The sequence below is a fragment of the Nycticebus coucang genome, chromosome 10, assembly GCF_027406575.1.
Source record: "Nycticebus coucang isolate mNycCou1 chromosome 10, mNycCou1.pri, whole genome shotgun sequence".
Lineage (NCBI taxonomy): Eukaryota > Metazoa > Chordata > Mammalia > Primates > Lorisidae > Nycticebus > Nycticebus coucang.
In genome coordinates, this window is record NC_069789.1 from 92,148,951 (window position 1) to 92,173,301 (window position 24,351).

General features: G+C 36.6%; 1 protein-coding gene and 1 pseudogene across 3 annotated transcripts in view; both read left to right on the forward strand.

The window, feature by feature from the left end:
* The window catches only part of NME7 (NME/NM23 family member 7), a 182,861-nt gene that overhangs the window by 14,401 nt on the left and 144,109 nt on the right, over positions 1-24,351 (forward strand). The gene's annotated exons all lie outside the window — the stretch shown is intronic.
* Positions 2,924-3,492, forward strand: LOC128595514 (60S ribosomal protein L17-like; annotated as a pseudogene).

The window sequence follows — 24,351 nt, forward strand, 5'->3', positions numbered from 1 at the left end:
ATCAGTAGCCTTTGTATATGCTAATAACAGCCAAATTGAGAAGCTAATCAAAAACACAGTTCTCTTCACAGTAGCTTCAAAGAAAATGAAATACCTAGGAATATATCTAACAAAAGAGGCGAAGAATCTCTACAAAGAGAATTATGAAACCCTAAAAAAAGAAATAGCAGAGGATATTAACAAAATGGAAGAACATACCATGCTCATGGCTGGGAAGAATCAACATTGTTAAAATGTCTATACTTCCCAAAGCAATCTACAGATTCAGTGCAATCCCCATTAAAACACCAGCATCATACTTTGAAGATTTGGAAAAGCCGAAATTTTAATGCAATGCCTGAGATTTATATTACATTTCCCATTTTAAAAGGCATTTAAGATTCTTTTTTTTTTTTTTTTTGGTTTTTGGCCGGGGCTAGGTTTGAACCTGCCACATCCGGCATATGGGACCGGCACCCTACTCCTTGAACCACAGGTGCTGCCCGGCATTTAAGATTCTTAACTAATTCATAGTGTCCTTTGAAGGTAGGTATTGCATGTATAGAGTTGGGAGATCATTATTAATAGGGAGCAGAAAGGTGCAATATCGAAGGAAGAAGGATGACACTCTGAAAAGATAGTTGAAAAGAAGTTACTTTTCACTGAATTTCGGTGCTAGTTACTTGGTGGAAACCAGTAGTAGACAATCACTTTTGATCAAGGGTTGTTTACCCCTAGGGGAAAAGTCTAGAATTTTAGGTCAAAAACAGATGACTCTAAATCTCAGAGAGAGAGCTCTAGCTTCATTCATTCAATGGTTATTTTTAAGTTCCTCTTGTGTGCCAGGCACTGTTCTAGGCAATGAATGACAGCCCCACCCTATGGAGCTAAAACTTCTGGGGAGACACACAATAAACAAATAGACATATAATGCAATGTCAGGTATTGGTAAGTGTTAAGAAAAAAAAATTAAGTTATGGGGAACAAAGAGTGAAGAAAGTAGGCAGAAATTGGTGTTTAGTTGGCTGATTTAGGAAGCCTCTTTACATTGCTGACATCTGAGCAGGGACCTGAATGAAGTGTTGATGTAGAGAGCCCCAGGAATCCTAGCAGGGGGATGGTCTAGACAGAGGCAGTGGTAAGTGCAAGGATCCTGAGGTGGGAGCCTGCTTTGTTTGGTCAGGGAATCAGCAAGAAGGCCAGGATGGCAGAAGCAGAGAAGGTGAGGGGAGGTGGTGGAGGGGATATTGGAAGATTAGATCAAGAGTGCATATGACATGAAATAAGAAGGTCTTGGAGCTAGAAGAGACTGGATTTTTGTTAAGACCAGTGCTTCTAAATCTGAGGTTGCAACTTTTAGTGGATTGTGAACTCTGAATTGTGAATAGCAAGCAACCTTTAAAACAGTGTAAAATATCAGTACACAGTGCATACTGAGGACAAGAATTGGTTCAGAGAACTATTTTTTTTCAATTGTAGGGGACGTGTGTATGTGCGCATGTATTGGTTCCAATGAAAATCTTTGTTTTTGCTGTATGTTTTGGTTAAAAAAAAACAAAACAGGTATTTGTGAACTATTGTTCTAGTCTTATCCCTACATTTTATAGATAAAAAAAAACTAAAGTGGGCTGCTGTGGCTCACGCCTGTAATCCTAGTACTCCGAGAGACTGAGGTGGGTGGATTGTTTGAGCTCAGGAGTTCGAGACCAGCCTGAGGAAGAGCAAGACCCTGTCTCTACTAAAAGCAGAAAAACTAGCCGGGCATTGTGGTGGGCACCTATAGTTCCAGTCCCTTGGGAGGCTGAGGCAAGAGGATCAGTTGAGCCCAAGAGTTTGAGGTTGCTGTGAGCTGTGATGCCATGGCACTCTACCCAGGGTGATGGAGTGAGATTCTCTCTCAAAAGAAAAGAAAAAGAAAAAAAGAAACTAAGGAGGGACATACACAAAGGTCTGCATATCTTCTACCTCAGTGTGGTGCTCTTGCTAGCACACTCCTAGCTAGATGCGGCATGCACATCTGTATGTTTGTGTATATGATCGATTTCAGACTGAAGAAGTTCTAATTTTTAAATGAAGGAAAGGAATTGAAAGCTTTATTTAGTTAATATCCTATCAGTAAGTGGGAACTTCACTTCTATTTTATGGTCTTCTTTTACTCTGTTTTACTTTCATTTTCTTTCTCTCTTTTCTGCAATATCCTTGTTTCTTTAGCAAAGAAAGCTATCCAAAATGAACAGCTAAACAGGGAAAGAAAGTAATGTAGAACCAGTAGAGACAGAGAGGGACCGATATCCAAAATCCAGGAAAGAAAAGAGAGAAACATCCAAGGTCAAGAAGAAGAAAAGGCCTCTGTGCCCCTGCCCACTCCAGAATCCCCTCTGTCCTTCTGGAAGGCTCTAGTCTCCTGGGAAGACAATGCTGGTGGAGAATGAATCCATGTACTTATTTCCCAAGGACATGAATTGGGAATTTACCTCTTTGTCCTGCCTCTGGCTCTCAGAATGAGGATTCAGTAATACATTGGGGAGAGTGAGTTCTTTGAGAAGAGAGTTTATTTCTTATTCTCTTTTATATTTACAGGCTGGCACGTGGAGGCACTTAGTAATAGTTTGCTTCAAAGACTGTCCTAATTATTAGGACTTTTGAGAAGCTGTTACTGTGTGATACAGCTAAATTCTTACTAATACAAACAAGAAATCTAGAGACAAAATTAAGATTTTCAAAAGAGACCTAATTTTGGAGAATTTGTAAGGAACTTGATGACATTAATCTCAAGGGTGAAATGATTCTTTTACATACATAAAATACACGTACGCTACATACACACACATCTGATTCAAATCTTTTTTATATCATAAGGAAGCTATTCTTGAAATAATATAATAGTATTTTAAAAATTATTGATTTTGCTCTTCCCCTAAGCAGCCTGAGATGATCTGTGAAAATGGTTTGCTATTCACTTGACCCAGAAAACCCCACAAAGTCATGTAAGTTAAGAGGCTCAAATCTTCGTATTCACTTTAAGAACACACGTGAAACTTCCCAGGCCATCAAGGATGTGCATATATGAAAAGCCGCCAAGTATCTGAAGGATGTCACTTTAAAGAAACAATGTGAAAAAAAGAAAAGAAACAATGTGTACCATTCTGACGTTAAAATGGTAGAGTTGGTAGCCCCAAACAGTGGGTCTGGACACAGGGTTGGTGGCCCAAAAAGAGTGCTGAATTTTTGCTACATATGCTTACAAATGCAGAGAGTAATGCTGAACTTAAGGGTTTAGATATAGATTCTCTGGTCAATGAGCATATCCAAGTGAACACAGCACTCAAGGTGCATCACCGAAGTTACAGAGCTCATGGTCAAGTTAACCCATACTTGAGCTCCCCCTGCCACATCCAGATGATCCTTACTGAAAAGGAACAAATTTTTCCCAAACCAGAAGAGGAGGTAGTACAGAAGAAAAAGATATCCCAGAAGAAACTGAATAAACAAAAACTTATGGCATGGGAATAGATGCAACATAAAATAAGTGCAAATAACAGTAAAAAATATCATTGGTTTTTAGGAGTTATAGGGGTGAGCTGGCCATGATGGCTCACTCCTATAATTCCAGCACTTTGGGAAGCCAAGGCAGGATTCTTGAGGCCAGGAGTTTGAGACCTAGACAAAATAGTGAAACCTCCAATCTACCCCCTCAATCGGTTTTTAATTGTTTAAATTCATGTTGTGTAATTTATGAGATGTTACAGAGCAAGTGAAGAGAATTCATCAGATGTCACTCATTTTCCATAAGAGTGACTATGAATCTAAAAATTGGATCAGTGATTAAAATGAAAAGATTTTTTAAAAGCTTTTTATGCAAAAATATTGATGTGGCACATTCTGCCTTTCCATTAAAACATTTCTTTTGAAGGTTTTGATGCTGGAGGGGATATATTAAAGACAAAAAGAAACTTTCTTAGAAATCAGAATAGGAAACTTACTTTTTTAGTAGTTAATATATATCATTTGTTAAATGCTTATTGTGTATTAAGTTCTTTTCACAGAAGGAAACAGTCTCAGTTTTTAATAATGCATAAGGTCATACAGCTAGAAAGTGGTAGGGCCTGGATTTAAAACTATTTAGCCCTAGAAGCTTCTGCTCTTTTACCCTACCACAACTGGGGGCAGTTGTTTACAATTTTTAAATTTTTCGAAGTAACTCTCTTTAGCTTTGGTGTAGCTATAGAGAGAAATGAAGAACTTAAAAAACTTTTTTGAAAAGCCTCAAATGTTAGAGGATATGAGTGATACAATTTTTTTTCAAAAAGTCATAACTGATATTTCATTACTTAATTAGGGCCTCTGCAGAATTATTATGGCTTAATATATAATTATAGGGCTGAAATTGAGAAGTGTTTGTAAAATGGCTGTGTGGCTTGAATATGTTAAATCCACGTTGAACATTAGGTGGCACTCCTCCATTGGTAGATACATTCTTTCAGGAAAAATATCATTTATGAATTTTATTAACTGCTTATTGATTTTAATCATATTGATGTGTCATTTGAATTCCATTCATCTAAAAATCACAGAAGTGCACAATATTATAGATTATTTCTCATAAATTCAAAGACACACATTTTTCCCAAGTTAGAAAACTGTACCTAAATGATGAAAAGAATGGTCTTCTTTGGGATTAAACTTGATAATGGGCTTTTTGGAATCTTTTACTCCACCAAAGTATCATTTGATTTATTAAAAATAAAATGCAGACTGTAAACTACAAAATTAAAATAATATATAAGTCACATGGGATAATGTAGACAAATACATTCTAAAGGGTAGAGGGGCGGCGCCTGTGGCTCAGTGAGTAGGGCACCAACCCCATATACCGAGGGTGGCAGGTTCAAACCCAGCCCCGGCCAAACCCCAAAGGGTAGAAAAGATGATCCTAACATGTCCCTCCCTCTTCATATAGGCTGTCTGATGATCAGTACCTCTAATGCTTGCTGATGTCAAGGTTTTTTAACAGTTTTATAGAGGAACATTTAAGCTTAAACTTAAGCTTACAGCCGCTTGAATCTTTATCATTTTACTGTGAGCGTGGTATTTTCTCCAATGACTAATATCCAAAAATACTCATTCCTTTTCTTATGAAGATAATACTAACAGAATCAGTATGCAGCATTAGCTAATGCTACATAGTAATAACTTGTAATTCATATGTATTTAGCATCTGCAACATGTTGTATATGAAATAGAGGAAAAAATAGAACCAGTTTGGTTTGCATAGAGCCACCCTCCTCTGTCTCTGCCACTAAGACCACGACATACCACATACAGGGCACTGCACAACTGTAAGTGAATCGCAGATGTGCTTATCTGTTACATACTTTTCTAACAGATATCAGTAAAATGTTCTGAGGAAGGCACAATTCATTCTATTTGCCCCAAGATACTAGATGGGCTAAAAAATAGTCTTCTCAAATTTCTTAGCAATGGCACTGGTTATCTCTGCCATTGACTCTTTTTCTAAAAGGAAAAAGAATAGGAGAGGAGGAGCTAAGAAGAGAGAGGGTGATATAAAAGGAATATTTCAGGATGCATCTAAATTACTAAAATTGCCAGGTTAGGTTTAAGAGCAAAGATGCCCTCCCACTGGATCTTCATCTCATACTCCACCTTTAAGTCTTACTGGCTTGAACTTGCCAAGCTCCATTTCCCCCTCAAAGCTTTTTTTTTTTTTTTTTTTTTTGAGACAGAGTCTCAAGCTGTTGTCCTGGGTAGAGTGCTTTGGCATCATAGCTCACAGCAACCTCAAACTCTTGGGCTTAAGTGATTCTCTTGCCTCAGCCTCCCAAGTAGCTGGGACTACAGGCGCTTGCCACACACCCAGCTATTTTTTTTTTTTGAGACAGAGCCTCAAGCTGTTGCCCTAGGTAGAGTGCCATGGAGTCACAGCTCCTAGCAACCTCCAACTCCTGGGCTCAAGTGATTCTCTTGCCTTAGCCTCCCAAGTAGCTGGGACTACAGACGCCCACCACAACACCTGGCCATTTTTTGGTTGTAACTGTCATTTTTTTTTGGCAGGCCCAGGCTAGATTTGAACCCACCAGGTCTGGTGTATGTGACTGGCGCCCTAGCAGCTGAGCTACAGGCGCCTCCCCACCCCGCAAAGCTTTATGCTTTGTATCTCCCTGGAATATTTTTTCCCCAGGTTTCTGCATGACTGCCTTCTCCTCATCCATGTTTTCATTTCTTCTCACAGAGAGCTTACCTGTCCATTCTAGTTGAAGGAGGACTCCCTAGCTCATTGCCCCTAATAACACATTTACTTAATTTATTCTATTACCTTTATAACAGTTATTATCACAGGAATTATATCATATTGTGATTTTTTTTTTTTTAACATTCTATGAGGAGAGACAGAAAGTTAGTAAACTCCATGTCAACAGGGCCTTGAGTGTCCCCAGTGTCTGCTGCAGTGTTTGACAAAGAGAAGGCATTCAGTATTTATTAATTGAGTGAAGGAAAGAATAAATTCAACTTTTCAGGCATGGCTAACATTTTAATTGATGATAGCCAGTAGGTAAAGTTTGTTTCTTAAACATAAACATACATAGTAGATACATAGACATACATAAACATACATCTACTATGTATGTACATCTACTATGTATGTTTATGTCACGCACATACTTAGTCCCCTCGGAAGCATCCATGAATAAAACAGACAAAAATTTCTTCCCTGAAAAGGTTATATTCTATTGGAGGCAATATGCAATAGTAAACATGTTAAGTATAATATACATATATATGATATTTGAAGTTATTAACAGTAAAAGTGTGAATACAGGAACAAGGCTAGGATGTCCACTTTCAACAGTTTTATATAACATTGTAATGGAAGTTCTAGCCAGTACTATCAAGTAAGAAAAAAAGAAACAAAGTACATCTAGATTGGACAGGAAGAAAAAAACTGCATTTATTTACAGATGACATGACCATGTATGTAGAAAATCTTAAGGAATCCACGAAAAAACTATTACAACTAAGGTGTTCAGCAAGATTGCAGAATATAAGAAATCGATTTTACAAAAATCAATTATATTTCTATATATTACAGCGAACAATTTGAAAAAGAAATTATAACATTCACAATAATATCAAAGAATAACAGACCCATTAATATTTTTAGTAGAAATGTGAGAACTGTATACTGTAAACTATAAAATATATATGTATATATTTGCAGTTTTTGGCTGGGGCTAGGTTTGAACCCACCACCTCCAGCATATGGGGCCGGCATGCTACTCCTTTGAGCCACAGGCGCTGCTAACTATAAAATATTTCTGAGTACAGTTACAGAAGACCTGAATGATTAGAAGACTCATTGTTGGTCTCAATTCTCTCTAAACTGGGAAGTAAATTCAGGACAAGTATAATACCTATCAAAATCATTTTTTGTAGAATTTGGCAAGCTTTTCCTAAATTTGTATGGAAATGTAAAGGCCTGATTAGCCAAGACATTTTGAAAAAGAACAAAACTAGATACTTTCTGGTTTCAAAACTTACCATAGTCTTGATGCATGGCTCATGCCTGTAATCCAAGCACTCTGGGAGGCCCAGGCAGGAGGATTGCTTGAAGTCAGGAATTTGAGACCAACTGGAACAAAGCAAGACCCCATTTCTGCTAAAAATAGAAAAATTAGCCGAGTATTGTGATGTGTGCCTGTAGTCCCAGCTACTTGGGAGGCTGAGGTATGGGAACTATTCTTTTTTTTTTTCCCCACCTGACAGTGACCTCCAGAAGTGAGAGAGGGAGAATTTTCATGGATCTGTAGAGTCCAAGCTGAAAAAGCCCTTTCCTCCCTGAACTGGATGTGTGCCTTTTTGAATGATTCCTTTTTATTTGATCACTTTCCTGATTTACACTTTCATTGTGGAAATCATTTTTTCTGGCATTTTTCATCTTCTTTTTCACAAAATTAAGCAGGAAGTAACTTGAAAGTACATTTTCACACATCATAGTTGGGGAAACATGTAAGTTTGTGTTTTGTTTACTGTACTGTTGACTTTTAAAAAAATATCTTGGAAATATGCAAAATCTTCATGTTGAACACATTTCTCTAAAGGAAAAAAGACATTTTTGTGTATGCTGTAATTTTTTTAAAAGATAAAAGTAATTGCAACATTTTTACTTAGTTCTCCCCGCCCTTTAGAGATGGGGGTTTTACTATGTTGCTCAGGCTGGCATCAAACTCCTGGGCTCAAGAAATCCTTCTGTCTCAGCCACTCGGAGGCTAAAATGTTTTGTTGCCTATTGTGAAGTGGCTGGGATTACAGGCATGTGCAACTGTTCCCAGCTGTTTTACTTACTTCTTAAAGAATTTAAGTGGAATAGGATAATCAATTAAATTTAATAATTTGCCTAACTTTTCCTTGTGTGATTATTAATGAGAAATGCCAACCTGTAGTTAGCAAATCAGGTTCTGCACAGAAAGGCTATTTGAGCTCACCTTCTGTCTGCCTTTACAAGATAGATTTAGGAAGAAGCCATAGCTCTCGGGGAATAATCTAGACAGCCTCAAAACTGATTATAACCAGACTAAAGTAAGGTTAATATTTGACATAATTCAATATAGGAAAATGCTTAATCTTTGGTAGAAGCCCTGGAGGAAGGCTATTTGGTAAAAGATAAGTCCAAAACAAGTTAATGCTTAAAATCTAGCCTGTGGTAATGGGAAAATATAAACCTTTTGGTGATTGTATTTTTATTTCTGTTTTACTTACTACTTTGGCATCTAAGTAAAGCAATAGGAATTGCTATGCTTGTTTGCCTACTATGTCAGGTCATGAATATTTAATGATCCATTACATTCTCAGAATGTTCAAGGCAAAACGAAGTTTGTTCTTTGGAACCCTCTTTGCACTTGCCCTTACTAGAAGTGCTTGAGGTGGCAGGTTCTCAGATACAGTTGATTTCTATTTTAATGTCATTTGGCTTAAAATAGATTGAGAACAGTTACTGACTCTTAAACATGAAAATTCTGAAAATCAGATTTCAGATTAGTTCACAACATTTCCCCTGCAATGTATTATATGAATGCATTTAGTATGATTTAAGTAGGAGAGCCCTGTTGAATGAACTAAAATGTTTTGTTGCCTCTTGTGAAGTAATTTTTCCTGAAATACTGTATACCATTATAAAATACAAAATACATTTTTCAATGCATTGTTAGAATTACATGTCTGACAGTATGGCCTGATTTTTATTTTTGTTGTTGTTGTGTTACTTTTTAAAATCTGATTTAATAGGATTTAGTCATCAGTTGTGCAGATGTAACAAACAGTGCAGCATTGTGTGAGCCACTTAGTCCTATTTCCCTCAGAGGTCCCCTTTCCCCACTAAGAACAGAAGATCTGGAATCAAGCTGCATGGCTTCACCTCTGTTTATAAACTGTCATCTCAGGCAAGTTTCTCAATTTACCTGAGCCTCAGTTTCATAATCTGTAAAATGGGAATTACAATACCCTCTCTCATAACATTGTTACATAAAATACCTAAGTAAGTGTTTACAACAGCACTTAGGACAGCAAGTGCTTAATAGAAATGAGTAGTGTTTGGCTCTCACTATTACTGTTCTTGTAATATTAAATTGTAATGAATTGTTGACACATTTGGAGTTTAGGTTACTGCTCTCTTACGGTCAGGGATTGTTTCTTAGAATTCACAACATCTACCACAGAGCTTAGGATAAGATAAGCACTTGATAAATATTTTGGGGATGAATAAGTGAGTGTATGAATTGAGTATCTGATCAGCAGTGGTCTGCTTTTGAAGAAAAAAAGATAAAACTGATACTGAGTTCTTGTATGTTTCCTACAAGAACAAAGTAGGTAGGAGTCAGAACATGTAACTCAGTCCCTAAGCTGAAAATACAAAGAGAATGTCTCTCCCACTCCTATAAATGAGTGCTTAGTTATAATTTCTATACAACTATATCAATATACTACATATATTGGAAATCATATACAATAGTAGAAACTTTAATAGTTTAAACTTTAAAAAGTAAATAGAAATAGAAATGTTGATATTCTCACCCCCAAGTGGGATCTAATACTTCAGAGACTATTGGTTATGCAAAATATTTCTTTATCAGACTTGAGTTTAAATTCTGGTTCTGGCACTTAGTAAGTACTTAAACTCTCTGTTCCTCAGTTTCCTATTCTGGAAAATAGCAACCTCCCAGGGTTGATATAAGGATTATACTATACTAGCACAAAGAACTTATGGTACCTGCTACATAATAAGGCTCAGTAAATGTTAAATACAATAATGATACTAATAATAGAATTGTTATTGTAATGATTATTATTATTATGCTTTCTAGAAGTATTTTCCATAGGGAATTTTTCATGAAATTGCTAGCTTTTATCTATCCTTATATATATTTTTGTTTTGATTCCTAAATTATCAGTTCTATTCTTAACGCAAATTCTAGTCACATAGCCTCCAAAATTACTGCAATAATTAGAAGTTGTACCTTTGTACAGGCTTAAACATAAGAAGCTGTGCCTTCAAAATTTATGGGCCTAAATGTAATATCATTTTTACCCATGAAAAGGTCCCCCATTCACTCATTTACTTTGACTTAAAGCTTTGAAAACACCTTTGATCAATCTCGCTCATACCCATATTTCCTCCCTGTCCCTGGTTTATTACTACTTGCTTAAAAATGTCTCTTTTATCCATAATTTCCTTTCATTTTTGAAAGGTAAATAGAAATTTCTTTTCAATTTTGGTCCTTTTAGGACCAAATTAAAACAGCTGGTCTCCTAGTTGGTCTCCCTGTTTTAGACTCTTTCTCATTCCATCCATTTGTCCATCCATCCATCTATTCTTCCATTATATTGCAAAACATTTATTGAACACCTGCTTTGCCAGACACTTTTTTAGACCTGGAGATATGCTCACATTCCTATTAGGATGAATATTATTTCTAGGGCGGCACCCGTGGTTTAAAGGATGAATATTATTTAAATATTAGCTTTATGATCATAGTTCTTCACTCAGAATGTTCAGTGACTCAGTTCCTTCATTATTTTCATTTTGTTTTACAATTTAGGCCTATCTTTTATCAAGCTTTCTATGTCCTATAAGCTCCATCTTCTTAGATTTCATTAACACCATGCTTACTCCCAGCACTCGATGGCTTTTGTTGTAACCATATGGATTGCTCTTCTTAAACGTCTATAGTTCTGTATCACACGACCTTCTGTGTATTGGCCTTTATTTGTCCATTTGGAATGATTGCAAAGTACCTGAGGATCAGGGTCCTTATTTGACCTCTGCATATACCCCTACCTAAGACTCAGGGCAAGTCCAGAAGTGCACTTATTTTATCCCTTTATCAATTCTGCCTATACAGACCCTGCTGAAGATTATCCCAAATGAAAGGGACCCACACTGTAAGCATACTTTATAGGCTTCTTGTTATGTTATTTAAAGCAGAAAATCCTAATGTTGACTTTTTAGTAATCTGAAAGGTGGCATACCTCCTCTTGCCCTTCCCCTGCACTGGTGTTTGTAAAGGTTGAGGGCGGATATCTCAGTTACTGTCCCATAGGCACGGGCCTGGTAGGAGCTTAGAAAGTACTGTCGTATTTGCTTATTGATTACACTTATGCTTGATTGAATGCATATATATATATACATATACATTTGGATGAAACAAAATAACTTGTAAGAATGTTAATTACAAGCAATGAGTAATCACCTAAATTAGTAGATATGCAAGGTAAGGTTTTTAAAAAGTAGAAGCAAAGTAGTAAAATATATAAATATATCAACAAGGAAATTTTTTCTAATCTCATGACTATAGGTAAAATAGGCACGTAAAGAACTTACTCAAATATGTTGTGCTTGGTGTTGTACGGTTTTCAATAGAAATTAGTTTTTGTTTCCATTTGAGAAATTTTGTTACTAAAAAAAGGAAATTAGTTTTTGTATGAGTCTAACACTGAAGTATTGAATAGATATAGACTGAATGGTTACTTGGGGAAGGCACTTTGGGGTAAATAAAGATGAATGATCCCATCATTTTTGTACTTAGGAACTTACATTGTAGTAGAAAGATATATCTATATATCTCTCTATATTATATATCTATATCTGTATCTATATCTATCTATCTACCTACCTACCTACCTATCTATCGACAACTATAAATATGCTTCCAAAGGCTCAGATAAAGTACAAGGGAATTTCAGAGTACTGAAAAATGTCTTTCATTTGGGAGGCTTATGGGGAATTTTATTGAGCAGATACAGCTTGAATTTTGCCTTGAGAAAAGATAACATAAAGATTTTGAGGGAACTGAGAGGGCTTGGAAGAAGTACTATAAAGAAAAAATTACATAATGCATGTCTTTGATTCAAGGCTGGAGCATATATTTAAGGGTTTATTTCAATAGCATTCAAAAGTGAAATGTAATCCCTTTTTTTGTTTGTTACTGGGAACATGAAATAGGCCAGTTATTTGCTATCACTTTAGAGTCTTCATCTGCATTTATCTTTACTCATCATCCAGAAAGAGCCAGCCAGTTTTTCCTAGGATGTGATGATATGTAAGAACTATATAGTTCCTTAATGTTTTTCCTCCATCAAGTAATAGTATGTACTCTAAGGGGTGTCTATTTTATTTTATTTTTTTGGGGGGGGGGCATTGTTTGTTTTTAAAAGATAGTCTTGTGCAGAAGATATATTTTCACATATTGGAAATTAAAGATTATTCCTAATCATTACTAGTACTACCACTACTGTCACTACTACTATTAATATTACTATTATTTCCCTTTCCCTAGCTTACTCTCCAGCAATACCTGACCATTTTTTGAGCATACTTCTGATATACTGAGCATGGTGTCAAACAGTTTAACTCATTTAATCCTAATGGCAACCTTTTAGAGCACCTGAGACTTAGAGAGGTTAAGTAATTTTCTTAACCCTGGGCCACAACAGGCCTGAGTGGAGCTAAAGCCTGGGCATTTGACCTCTGCATAATATTGATGACCATAGAAAGGAGCATAGCTATCTAAAAGGCCCACCATTTTCCTAAGTAGGTGGGCTTTTGTCAATCTGTGTGACATAGATCTTCTTCTTTTTTTCCATAGCTTTTGCTCAGTAAATAAAGGGTTCAATAAGACATTTTCATTTGTGTCAAATCTTAAAAACTTGGAAGAGTAGAAAAGAGGATGAAAGTAGGACTGGAATCAGATGTACTAGAAATGGTTTTATACCTTCTTAGACCTTAAACATTTCTTTGTATTAAATAATAAAACAAGTACAGTGGAGGTTGTTTATTATCCAGTCATGAGGAGAATTAGTATTTTACAAGTTCAGCCAAGGTCTCCTTAGTTCCTTACAGCTTACATGAAAAACTTTTTTAATACTAATGAGAATATTTTGTTAAACTTGTATTGATTTATAGAAAATATTTGCATTGTGACATGCTATTGGAAATGAGGGATACTCTGAAGGCTCCCCCTTAATTCTTGTGCAAATGGATAAATTTAATGAAAAATATGCTAATACATCCAACATTTGGATTTAACAGACATCTACAGAACATTTCTTCCCAACAAAACTGAATACACACACTTCTTTTTTTTTTTTAAACGATCTCATTTATTTTTCTGTAGATGAGTATTATCAGTCTAGAAAACGAAAAAGAATAAACAAAAATTTAATAAAATCCAATTTAAAATATCATTCAGAAATCAATAACACCCATATATACACACTATAACCAGTTATCAGAAATAGTGGGAAGATGTACTTCATTTACAATGGCAAAGAAAAAATATCAATGCCTAAACTTAAAAAAATAGGTAAAAGCTATTATGGAAAACTATACAATAATCCTAAAAGTCCTAAAAAGAAGACTCGAGGGAGTAGAAAAATACCCCCACTTACTGGATCAAAAGACTCAATATTTTTCTTTTCTTTTTTTTTTTTGAGACAGAGTCTCACTATGTCTCCCTCGGTAGAGGGTAGAGTGCCGTAGCATCACAGCTCACAGCAACCTCCAACTCTTGGGCTTAAGCAGTTTTCTTGCCTCAGCCTCCCAAGTAGCTGGGACTATAGGTGCCCACCGCAAGACTGGCTATTTTTTGTTGCAGTTGTCATTATTGGTTAGCTGGCCCAGGCCAGGTTTGAACTCACCAGTGTTCATGTATGTCACTGGCACCATAACCACTGTGCTATGGGCACCAAACCTTAAATTTTTTTCTTCTTAATAAACAACTATTCTTAACTAAAATGAAGTAAAATTTATCAGTCTTTTATGAATAGTGCTTTTGTGTCTTTTAGAAAAAAATCTTTGCCTATGTCTAGGTTCCAAATGGATTCTCTTACATTTTCAAAAATTGTTTTTTCTTTATTTTTACATATACATGGAATACACACACTTCTTATCAGCACACGGAACGTACTCCAAAATCGATCACATCTTACGTCACAAGTCTAACCTCAGTAAATTTAAAGGAATAGAATTATTCCTTGCATCTTCTCGGACCACCATGGAATAAAAGTCGAATTCAGTAACAACAGGAATCTGAATACTCATACAAAAACATGGAAGTTAAATAACCTTATGCCGAATGATAGCTGGGTCATAGATGATATTAAGAAGGAAATTGCCAAATTTTTGGAACAAAACAACAAGGAAGACACAAATTATCAGAACCCCTGGGATACAGCAAAGGCAGTCCTAAGAGGGAAATTTATAGCACTACAAGCCTTCCTCAAGAGAACAGAAAGAGAGGAAGTTAACAACTTAATGAGACATCTCAAGCAACTGGAAAAGGAAGAACATTCCAACTCCAAACCCAATAGAAGAAAAGAAATAACCAAAATTAGAGCAGAATTAAATGAAATTGAAAACAAAAGAATTATACAACAGATCAATAAATCAAAAAGTTGGTTTTTTGAAAAGGTCAATAAAATAGATAAACCTTTGGCTAACCTAACCAGGAAAAGAAGACTAAAATCTCTAATTTCATCAATCAGAAATGACAAAGATGAAATAACAACAGACTCCTCAGAAATTCAAAAAATCCTTAATGAATATTACAAGAAACTTTATTCTCAGAAAATCTGAAGGAAATTGACCAATACTTGAAAGCACATCTCCTTCCAAGACTTAGCCAGGATCAAGTGGAAATGTTCAACAGGCCCATATCAAGTTCTGACATAGCATCAACAATACAAAATCTCCCTAAAAAGAAAAGCCTGGGACCAGATGGCTTCACGTCAGAATTCTACCAAACCTTCAACCTGTTCCAAAATGTAGAAAAAGAAGGAAGACTACCCAACATGTTCTATGAAGCAAACATCACCCTGATCCCCAAACCAGGAAAAGACCCAACAAGAAAAGAAAATTATAGACCGCTATCACTAATCAATATAGATGCAAAAATATTCAACAAGATCCTAACAAACAGAATCCAGCAACACATCAAACAAATTATACATCATGACCAAGTTGGTTTTATCCCAGGGTCTCAAGGCTGGTTCAATATACGTAAATCTATAAATGTAATTCAGCACATAAACAAATTCAAAAATAAAGACCATATGATTCTCTCAATCGATGCAGAAAAAGCTTTTGATAATATCCAGCATTGCTTCATGATCAGAACACTTAAGAAAATTGGTATAGAAGGGATATTTCTTAAACTCATAGAGGCCATTTACAGCAAACCCACAGCCAATATCGTATTGAATAGAGTTAAATTGAAATCATTTCCACTCAGTTTAAGAACCAGACAAGGCTGGGCATTGTCTCCAATGCTCTTTAACATTGTAATGGAAGTTTTAGCCATCGCAATTAGGGAAGAAAAGGCGATCAAGGGTATCCATATAGGGTCAGAAGAGATCAAACTTTCGCTCTTTGCAGATGATATGATTGTATATCTGGAAAACACCAGGGATTATACTACAAAACTCTTAGAGGTGATCAAGGAATACAGCAGCGTCTCAGGTTACAAAATCAACATTCATAAATCGGTAGCCTGTATATATACCAACAATAGTCAAGCTGAAAAAACAGTTAAGGACTCTATTCCATTCACAGTAGTGCCAAAGAAGATGAAATATTTGGGAGTTTTATCTAACAAAGGATGTGAAAAAAATCTCTGTAAAGAGAACTCTGAAACTCTAAGAAAAGAAATAGCTGAAAATGTTAACAAATGGAAAAACATACCATGCTCATGGCTGGGAAGAATCAACATTGTTAAAATGTCCATACTACGCAAAGCAATATATAATTTTAATGCAATCCCTATTAAAGCTCCACTGTCATACTTTAAAGATCTTGAAAAAATAATACTTCTTTTTATATGGAATCAGAAAAAACCTCGAATAGACAAGACATTGCTCAGAAATAAAAACAAAGCAGGAGGAATCACGCTACCGGACCTCACACTATACTATAAATCAATAGTGATCAAAACAGCATGGTACTGGCAGAAAAACAGAGAGGTAGATGTATGGAACAGAATAGAGAACCAAGGGATGAACCCAGCTACTTACTGTTATTTGATCTTTGACAAGCCAATTAAAAACGTTCAGTGGGGAAAAGATTCCCTACTAGTTGGCAACCTGTAGAAGACTGAAACTGGACCCACACCTTTCACCATTAACTTAGATAGACTCTCACTGGATTAAAGATTTAAACTTAAGACATGAAACTGTAAAAATACTAGAAGAAAGTGCAGGGAAAACTCTTGAAGAAATCGGTCTGGGCGAATATTTTATGAGGAGGACCCCCCCCTCCCCCACCAGGCAATTGAAGCAGCTTCAAAAATACACTAGTGGGACCTGATCAAACTAAAAAGCTTCTGCACAGCCAAGAACACAGTAAGTAAAGCAAGCAGACAGCCCTCAGAATGGGAGAAGATATTTGCAGGTTATGTCTCCGACAAAGGTTTAATAACCAGAATCCACAGAGAACTCAAACGTATAAGCAAGAAAAGAACAAGTGATCCCATCACAGGCTGGGCAAGGGACTTGAAGAGAAACTTCTCTGAAGAAGACAGGCACACGGCCTACAGACATGAAAAAATGCTTGTCATTCTTAATCATCAGAGAAATGCAAATCAAAACTACTTTGAGATATCATCTATCTCCAGCAAGATTAGCCCATATCACAAAACCTCAAAATCAGAGATGTTGGCGTGGATGTGGAGAAAAGGGAACACTTCTACCCTGCTGGTGGAAATGCAAATTAATACATTCCTTTTGGAAAGATGTTTGGAGAACACTTAGAGATCTAAAAATAGATCTGCCATTCAATCCTATAATTCCTCTACTAGGTATATACCCAGAAGACCAAAAATCACATCATAACAAAGATATTTGTACCAGAATGTTTATTGTAGCCCAATTCATAATTGCTAAGTCATGGAAAAAGCCCAAGTGCCCATCGATCCACAAATGGATTAATAAATTGTGGTATATGTACACAATGGAATATTATGCAGCCTTAAAAAAAGATGGAGACTTTACCTCTTTCACGTTCACATGGATGGAGTTGGAACATATTCTTCTTAGTAAAGTATCTCAAGAATGGAAGAAAAAGTATCCAGTGTACTCAGCTCTACTATGAAGCTAAATTATAGCTTTCACATGAAGGCTATAACCCAACTACAGCACAAGACTATGGGGAAAGGGCCAAGGAAGGGGAAGGGAGGGGGTAGGTTTTGGTGGAGAGAGGGTAATGGGTGGGGCCACATCTACCCAGTGCATCTTAGAATGGGTACAGGCGAAACTTACTAAATGCAGAATACAAATGCCTGCATACAGTAACTAAGAAAATGCCATGAAGGCTACGTTGAACAGTTTGATGAGAATATTTCAGATTGTATAGAAACCCACACATTGTACTCCTTGATTGCACTAATGTACACAGCTATGATTTAACAATAAAAATAAATTAAAAAAAACAAAAAAATAAAAAAAGAATGGAAGAAAAAGTATCTGATGTACTCAGTCCTACTATGAAATTAATTTATGGCTTTCACATGAAAGCTATAACCCAATTATAACCTATGAATATGGGGGAAGGCGGAGAGGGAGGGGAGGGAGGGGGGAGGATGGATGGCGGGAAGGTAATTGGTGGGATTACACCTACGGTGCATCTTACAGGGTACATGTGAAACTTAGTAAATGTAGAATATAAATGTCTTAACACAATAACTAAGAAAATGCCAGGAAGGCTATGTTAACCAGTGTGATGAAAATATGTCAAATGGTATATAAAACTAGTGTATGGTGCCCCGTGATCTCATTAATGTACACAGCTATGATTTAATAATAAAAAAAAATGAAAAATATGCTAATAAAGCTTGTGGCAAATCTGATTTTTTTTTAAGTATACCAAGGACCACATTGTTTAATGAAAGAATAAAAACATTCAAGTAATATGTATTTGAAACTTGATGTGTAGTTATTAGATTAGTTCTGTATAAGTCATTGGACTTGTTGGCTAGAAGAGTGGTCCGCAATCTTTGTGGCCCCCGGGACCAGTTTCATGAAAGATAGTTTTTCCATGGACTAGGGGTGGGGGATAGTAGACAATGTGAGTCAGTAAGCAATTGATTATTGTGGTCTGTGTGCAGTCCAAATCTAGCTAGCATCACAGCCTCAGCTTCACCTCAGATCATCAGGCATTAGATTCTTACAAGGAGCGCATACATATGCAGTTTACAGTAGGGTTTGGGCTCTTAGGAGAATCTAATGCCGCCACTTATCTGACAGGAGGCAGATATCAGACAATGATGTAAGCTCTGGGGAGCAGGTATAAATACAGATGAAGCTTAGCTCACACACCTGCTGCTCACCTCCTGCTGTGCAGCCCAGTTCTTAGCAGGTGAAAGGCAGGTACCAGGATCCACAGCTTGGGGGTTGGGGACCACACGGCTAAAGTACAACTGGTTTGTCCCAGGGAAGTGTCATATTGGTTTTTTTCAGTGGATCATGTTTTAGATAAGTGATTTCAGAAAAAGTATACCTTTGGTTGCTTCATCTAAGAGAATTGTAAGCCACTTGACTCTTAGTTTTACACAGTTCTGACCCAGTGGCACCATAGGCTGTTTCTTTACAACCTTATATATTTGAATGAGAACTTTATGTGCTCATCTGTTCATTGAACTACAGTCCCAATTTCATCTTTCTTTTAAGGCATTGTCTTAGTCTGTTCAGACAGCTATAAAAATACCATAAATTAGGTAACTTATAAACAATAGAAATTTATTTTTCACAGTTTAGGAGGCTCAGAAGTCTAAGATCAAAGAGCCAGTAAATTCAGTGACTTATGTGGCCCATTTTTTTCATCATAGATGGCACCTTCTGGCTGCATCTTCAGATGGCAGAGGGGAAGGGCATCTCTCTGGGGCCTTATTTATAAGGGCACTAATTTCATACAGAGACCCCCAAATGTTCTCTTTCCTAATAATCACCTGCAGAAAGTCCCATCTCCTATCACATTGAGTGATTAGGTTTTCAACATATGAATTTTGGAGAGACACAAACATAGGAGGCACCTAATTACTTCCTAAGCAAGGGGATGGGTCAGAAGCCCAGATGAATTAAAATATCCCTAGAGATATGCGTTCTTGGGTGGCACCTGTGGCTCAAAGGAGTAGGGTGCTGGCCCCATATGCTGGAGGTGGTGGGTTCAAACCCAGCCCCAGCCAAAAACTGCAAAAAGGTGGAGTTCTTCCAGGTAATTAAATATACAGTTGTTTTCCATTATAGTTTGTCTTTAATTTAACACATTTTAGTGACTGATATGTTGTTGGTTCCATTTTTTTCAAGAGGGGATAGTTAGATCAGAGGGTGAAGGAGAGGATGTACAGGGTGGAGGTGGGTGGTAAAGCAGTATCTTTCAAAAGCTTTTGACCTTATTTGTGGATCCTATACTATTAGTATTAATAAGGTAGAATAGAATAGAAAAGAAAATACGTTCAAACAGCACATGGTAAGGGTACCTATTGCTGAGAAAAATTCTTTAGTAACATTTATATGTATATGTGCGTTGGGTCATGATATGAGGTTATTTCTGTAATAGAAGTTTGAAGCTACTGTCATAATGGACTTTTAAACATATGGAAAGGAAATGATATAACTGTTCCTAAATTGTATGTACTGAACAATTTTAATAACTGAATCTTTTATCAATTAGTTCTAAGCTTCAGCAGTCTTACTCAATTTTGTAAACATTTTTACCATCTTTGCCTCATATACTATTTTGCATATGAATGGCTCTTAGTATTTCTCTTTAAACAATAATTTTTTGCTGTTCTGTAATTATAAAAATGCAAGTTATAGCCATTTAAAATATTCATCTTCACATTTTCAGAAACTAGAAGTATGGTGCTGTGTTTCAGACCTGTACTAGGTGACTAGTAAATAATGTCACTGAGTTTCTGTAGGCGCTTGTAATCTTGTGTTGACTCTGAGTAACTCCTCTTCCTTGATCTGTTACAACACATATTAAATAAAACTGCCAGAAGTGTTTAAAGAAGGCTTCAGGACCTTTGTTGGAGCTATTTTTCCTGGGATCAGGGCCAGACAGATTTTCCATTGTTAGTGATCTCCTCTGATTTCTTATTACCTCTGTCTGCTTTTCTGCTCAGGTGTACTTTAGGTTATCTTTCTCACTGTCTCCCATCGCCATTGCTCTTTTGGCTGATCCAGAACTCTGAATTTTTACCTTTTTATTGATTCAGAGCTTTTGGTGTCTGGAATGAGCACTGATTTTTTTGGCAAAAAAATCAGACAAACGTTTGTTTGAATCCCAACTCTGGCCCTGACCAGGTGTTTATCTATGTAATATCTAGACATTTAACCTCTCTGAAGCTGCATGTTCCCATTGGTAAAAACAAGGGGAATACCGTAATTACAGGTTTTTTTGTGAGAATTAACTAAAATATATATTACCTGACATACTGTTAGCTTATCTCTCCCTTTCCCTCCCTACCTGCTTAATTCAGTACTTGGTTTCATCTCTTGTGAGAAGTAAGTAAGACTTTTAAAGGTCAATTAAACTGGTAGCCATTTAGAGAGCACTAAAAAAGTCATAAGTGCAAGCAACCAAATGCAAACATTGGGTCCTCAGTATGTGCTAAGCTGATTGATACCTTATCTTCACTTTCCTATACCCTCTTGAGGGCCTTACTAGGATACAAGGTGCCTGGAAGAGGGTAAAGGACTTTTACTTGTTAAGGAGCTGCATCGCATCAAAGCAATTTATTTCAAAACTCCTTTCTAGAAGCCTTGTGATTTTTTTAATAAAAACCAGTGAAGGCAATTTTGTACTATTGTGTATTATTCAGAAATAGTCATCTTCGCTTAACGTCCATACACATGTACATACGTATATGTACAGACATCCTTTACTCAAGTGCTTATGAATTGGGGGGAGTAATTTTTCATTCATATTAATATTTTGTTTCTACTGAATTTATAATTGATGTGAGGTTAATTTTTCCTGCCTTTCCCCCAGACTTATAAAGAACAAAAAAAATTACTTAAAAAAGGTCCTTAAGTAGAAAGCACATACCCCAGTACGTCACTGAGAGACAGTAAATGAAGATTTAAATAATTTTATTTGAAAAAAAATTTTTGATGCTTTATTTTTTGACACCAGAGAAGCCCTGAACTGAAAATCTTTCTTATCTATACATATTAATTCTTTAATAAAATTTAAAACATATCTGCTTTGCTTTGTGGAATTGGAGACAGGTTCTTCAGATTTTATTCTTCATAAGTTTCCTGCTTGGTTCTGGAATCCTAGCCACATAATTAATTTTGTATCGTGGAGTAGCTAAATGGTAAAGTTTGATGCCCACCATTTTGGACATATAGATTGATGGTAAGTATAATGTCTAATATGACTTTAAACATTATGTTAACTATATGAATATGAATAGTTGGCTGTTATCTTCCATAACAGCCTTGGTTCCTTTCACAAGCCAAAGCACAGCTTTTGATTTCTTATATCTACAATTTCCAACAGTAATTTTATGTTGATTAAAGTATGATTTTTTTCAATAGTGCCTTTCCTTTGAGAAGTTTGAATTATAAAACTAATGATTAATGTGTAATAGCTAGTGTTATAAAATGTTGCTTTTTTTTGAGACAGAGTCTATTTTGTCACCCTTGGTAGAGTATGGTGGCATCATAGCTCACAGCAACCTCGTACTCTTGGGCTCAAGTGATCCTCTTGACTCATCTTCCCAAGTAGCTGGGACTATAGGCGCCTGCCACAGTGCCAGCTATTTTTTTAGAGACCAGCTCTCAGTCTTGCTCAGGCTGGTCTCAAACTCCTGAACTCAAGCAATCTACCCACCTTGGCCTCCTAGAGTGCTAGGAGCATGAGCTACCGCTCCTGGCAATGTTATAAAATTTTAAAAAGAATATTGTTACTCGTATTTTTATTGTCAAAAACAAACCCATAACTCTCTGAACTCCCCAAAAGGCACGAATTGTACTCTAACTCTGATTAAATATTCTTTACAAAAAATTATTATTATAAAAATAACTACGTTCAGTAGTTTTTATTTTCACTTATGAATATAATTTTAGTCACATTTCTATTTTTCTGTCCATAGCAAATTCCTTTTTCCTTTATAATAAATTTTTTCTGCAAAGACTTTTAAAAGACCATTTACCTAGGATTAGCTATACCTGTGGCTGTGTCATCACACATCCAAAGTTTTTCTTGCATATCAGAAAAAGACTGGTGAGGGAGATGAGTCTGCAGTGCAGCTCTAGAGTCACACGTGAACCTATAAACTACTGCCACTGATACAAGAGACTTGGGCAACAGAAATTGTAAATGCTTCATGTCCTCTGAGTCATTCAATCCCAATAAACACCTTATGAGAAAACTACTATTAACTACTCCCATTTTACGGATGAGGAAACTGAGGTTTAGAAGAGATTGAGTGTCTTTTCCATCATCACAAAGCCCAGGTCTATCTGACTCTAGAGCCATGCTCTTATACATGCTGAGGTCTTACCCCCAACCTCCACAGAAAGCCCTTTATAGCTTTCTGGATCTTCTCTCTAAGCAATGTATTTCAGGGACATGTGGCTTGCTGTAGGCTGCCAGCAAATAATAGTAGAGAGAGAATCAGCAGCAGATTTGTTGGTGTGGCACATTCTTTGCACTCAGCAATACTGGTAGTACCAGGTCCAATTGGTATTTGTTGATTGATTGTCATGGTGTTATTAGAAATAGAATGGCTCTGATAAGAAATATTGATGTGTATGAGGCCAAGGTAAAGTTTTGCTTGGTGGCATGAACTTAGTTAAACTTCTCTTGAACTGAGGGAGTGGATATTTTTTAAGTATACATGTACATGGAAAAAATTCTTGGTTTTAGGCCGGGCATGGTAGCTCATGCCTGTAATCCTAGCACTCTTGGAGGCTGAGGCTGGTGGATTGCCTGAGCTCAGGAGTTTGAGACCAGCTTGAGCAAGAACAAGACCCTGCCTCTAAAAATAGCTGGGCATTGTGGTGGTCACCTGTAGTCCCAGCTACTTGGAAGGCTGAGGCAAAAGGATCTCTTGAGCCCAAGAGTTTGAGGTTGCTATGAGCTATGACGCCATGGCACTGTACCAAGCGCAGCAAAGTGAACTCTGTCTCTAAAAAAAAGGGTGGTGGTGGTGGGGTAGCTTCTGTGGCTCAGAGGAGTAGGGCGCCGGCCCCATATACTGGAGGTGGTGGGTTCAAACCCAGCCCTGGCCAAGAACTGCAAAAAAAAAAAAAAAAAATTTCTTGATTTCACTTGACGCATTGTAGAGCTAGGCCTCTTTAAGCAGTAGCGAACAGAAATGTAATTTAATTCAATTCTCCAAAGGATTGATTGTCTTTCAAATAGCCTTTCCTTAAAATCACCTATTTATCTTACACCTGACATGAATTTTACACTCTACTCAATGTTATATACATGTGTAATAAAAAAAAAGTTTACATTATTTACTATTGAGACTGATGCTCTAGGAAGGTCCTCTTTCTCTCAATGGTGCATACATTCACACACACACCCACACCCTCCCACACACTTAGAGACTTTAAGACTTTTAGATATAACATTACATTGTCTAGTTTGAGCCACTTTTAGACTGTGGGGGGAGGGTGGCGCCTGTGGCTCAAGGAGTAGTGTGCTGGCCCCATATGCCAGAGGTGATAGGTTCAAACCCAGTTCCAGCCAAAAACTACAACCAAAAAAAAAAACAAAAGGCTATCGGGGTATAATAAGACCATACTGTCCTTTGAGAGTTTAAGACTTCAGTAACAAAGTGTGATTAGGGCTCA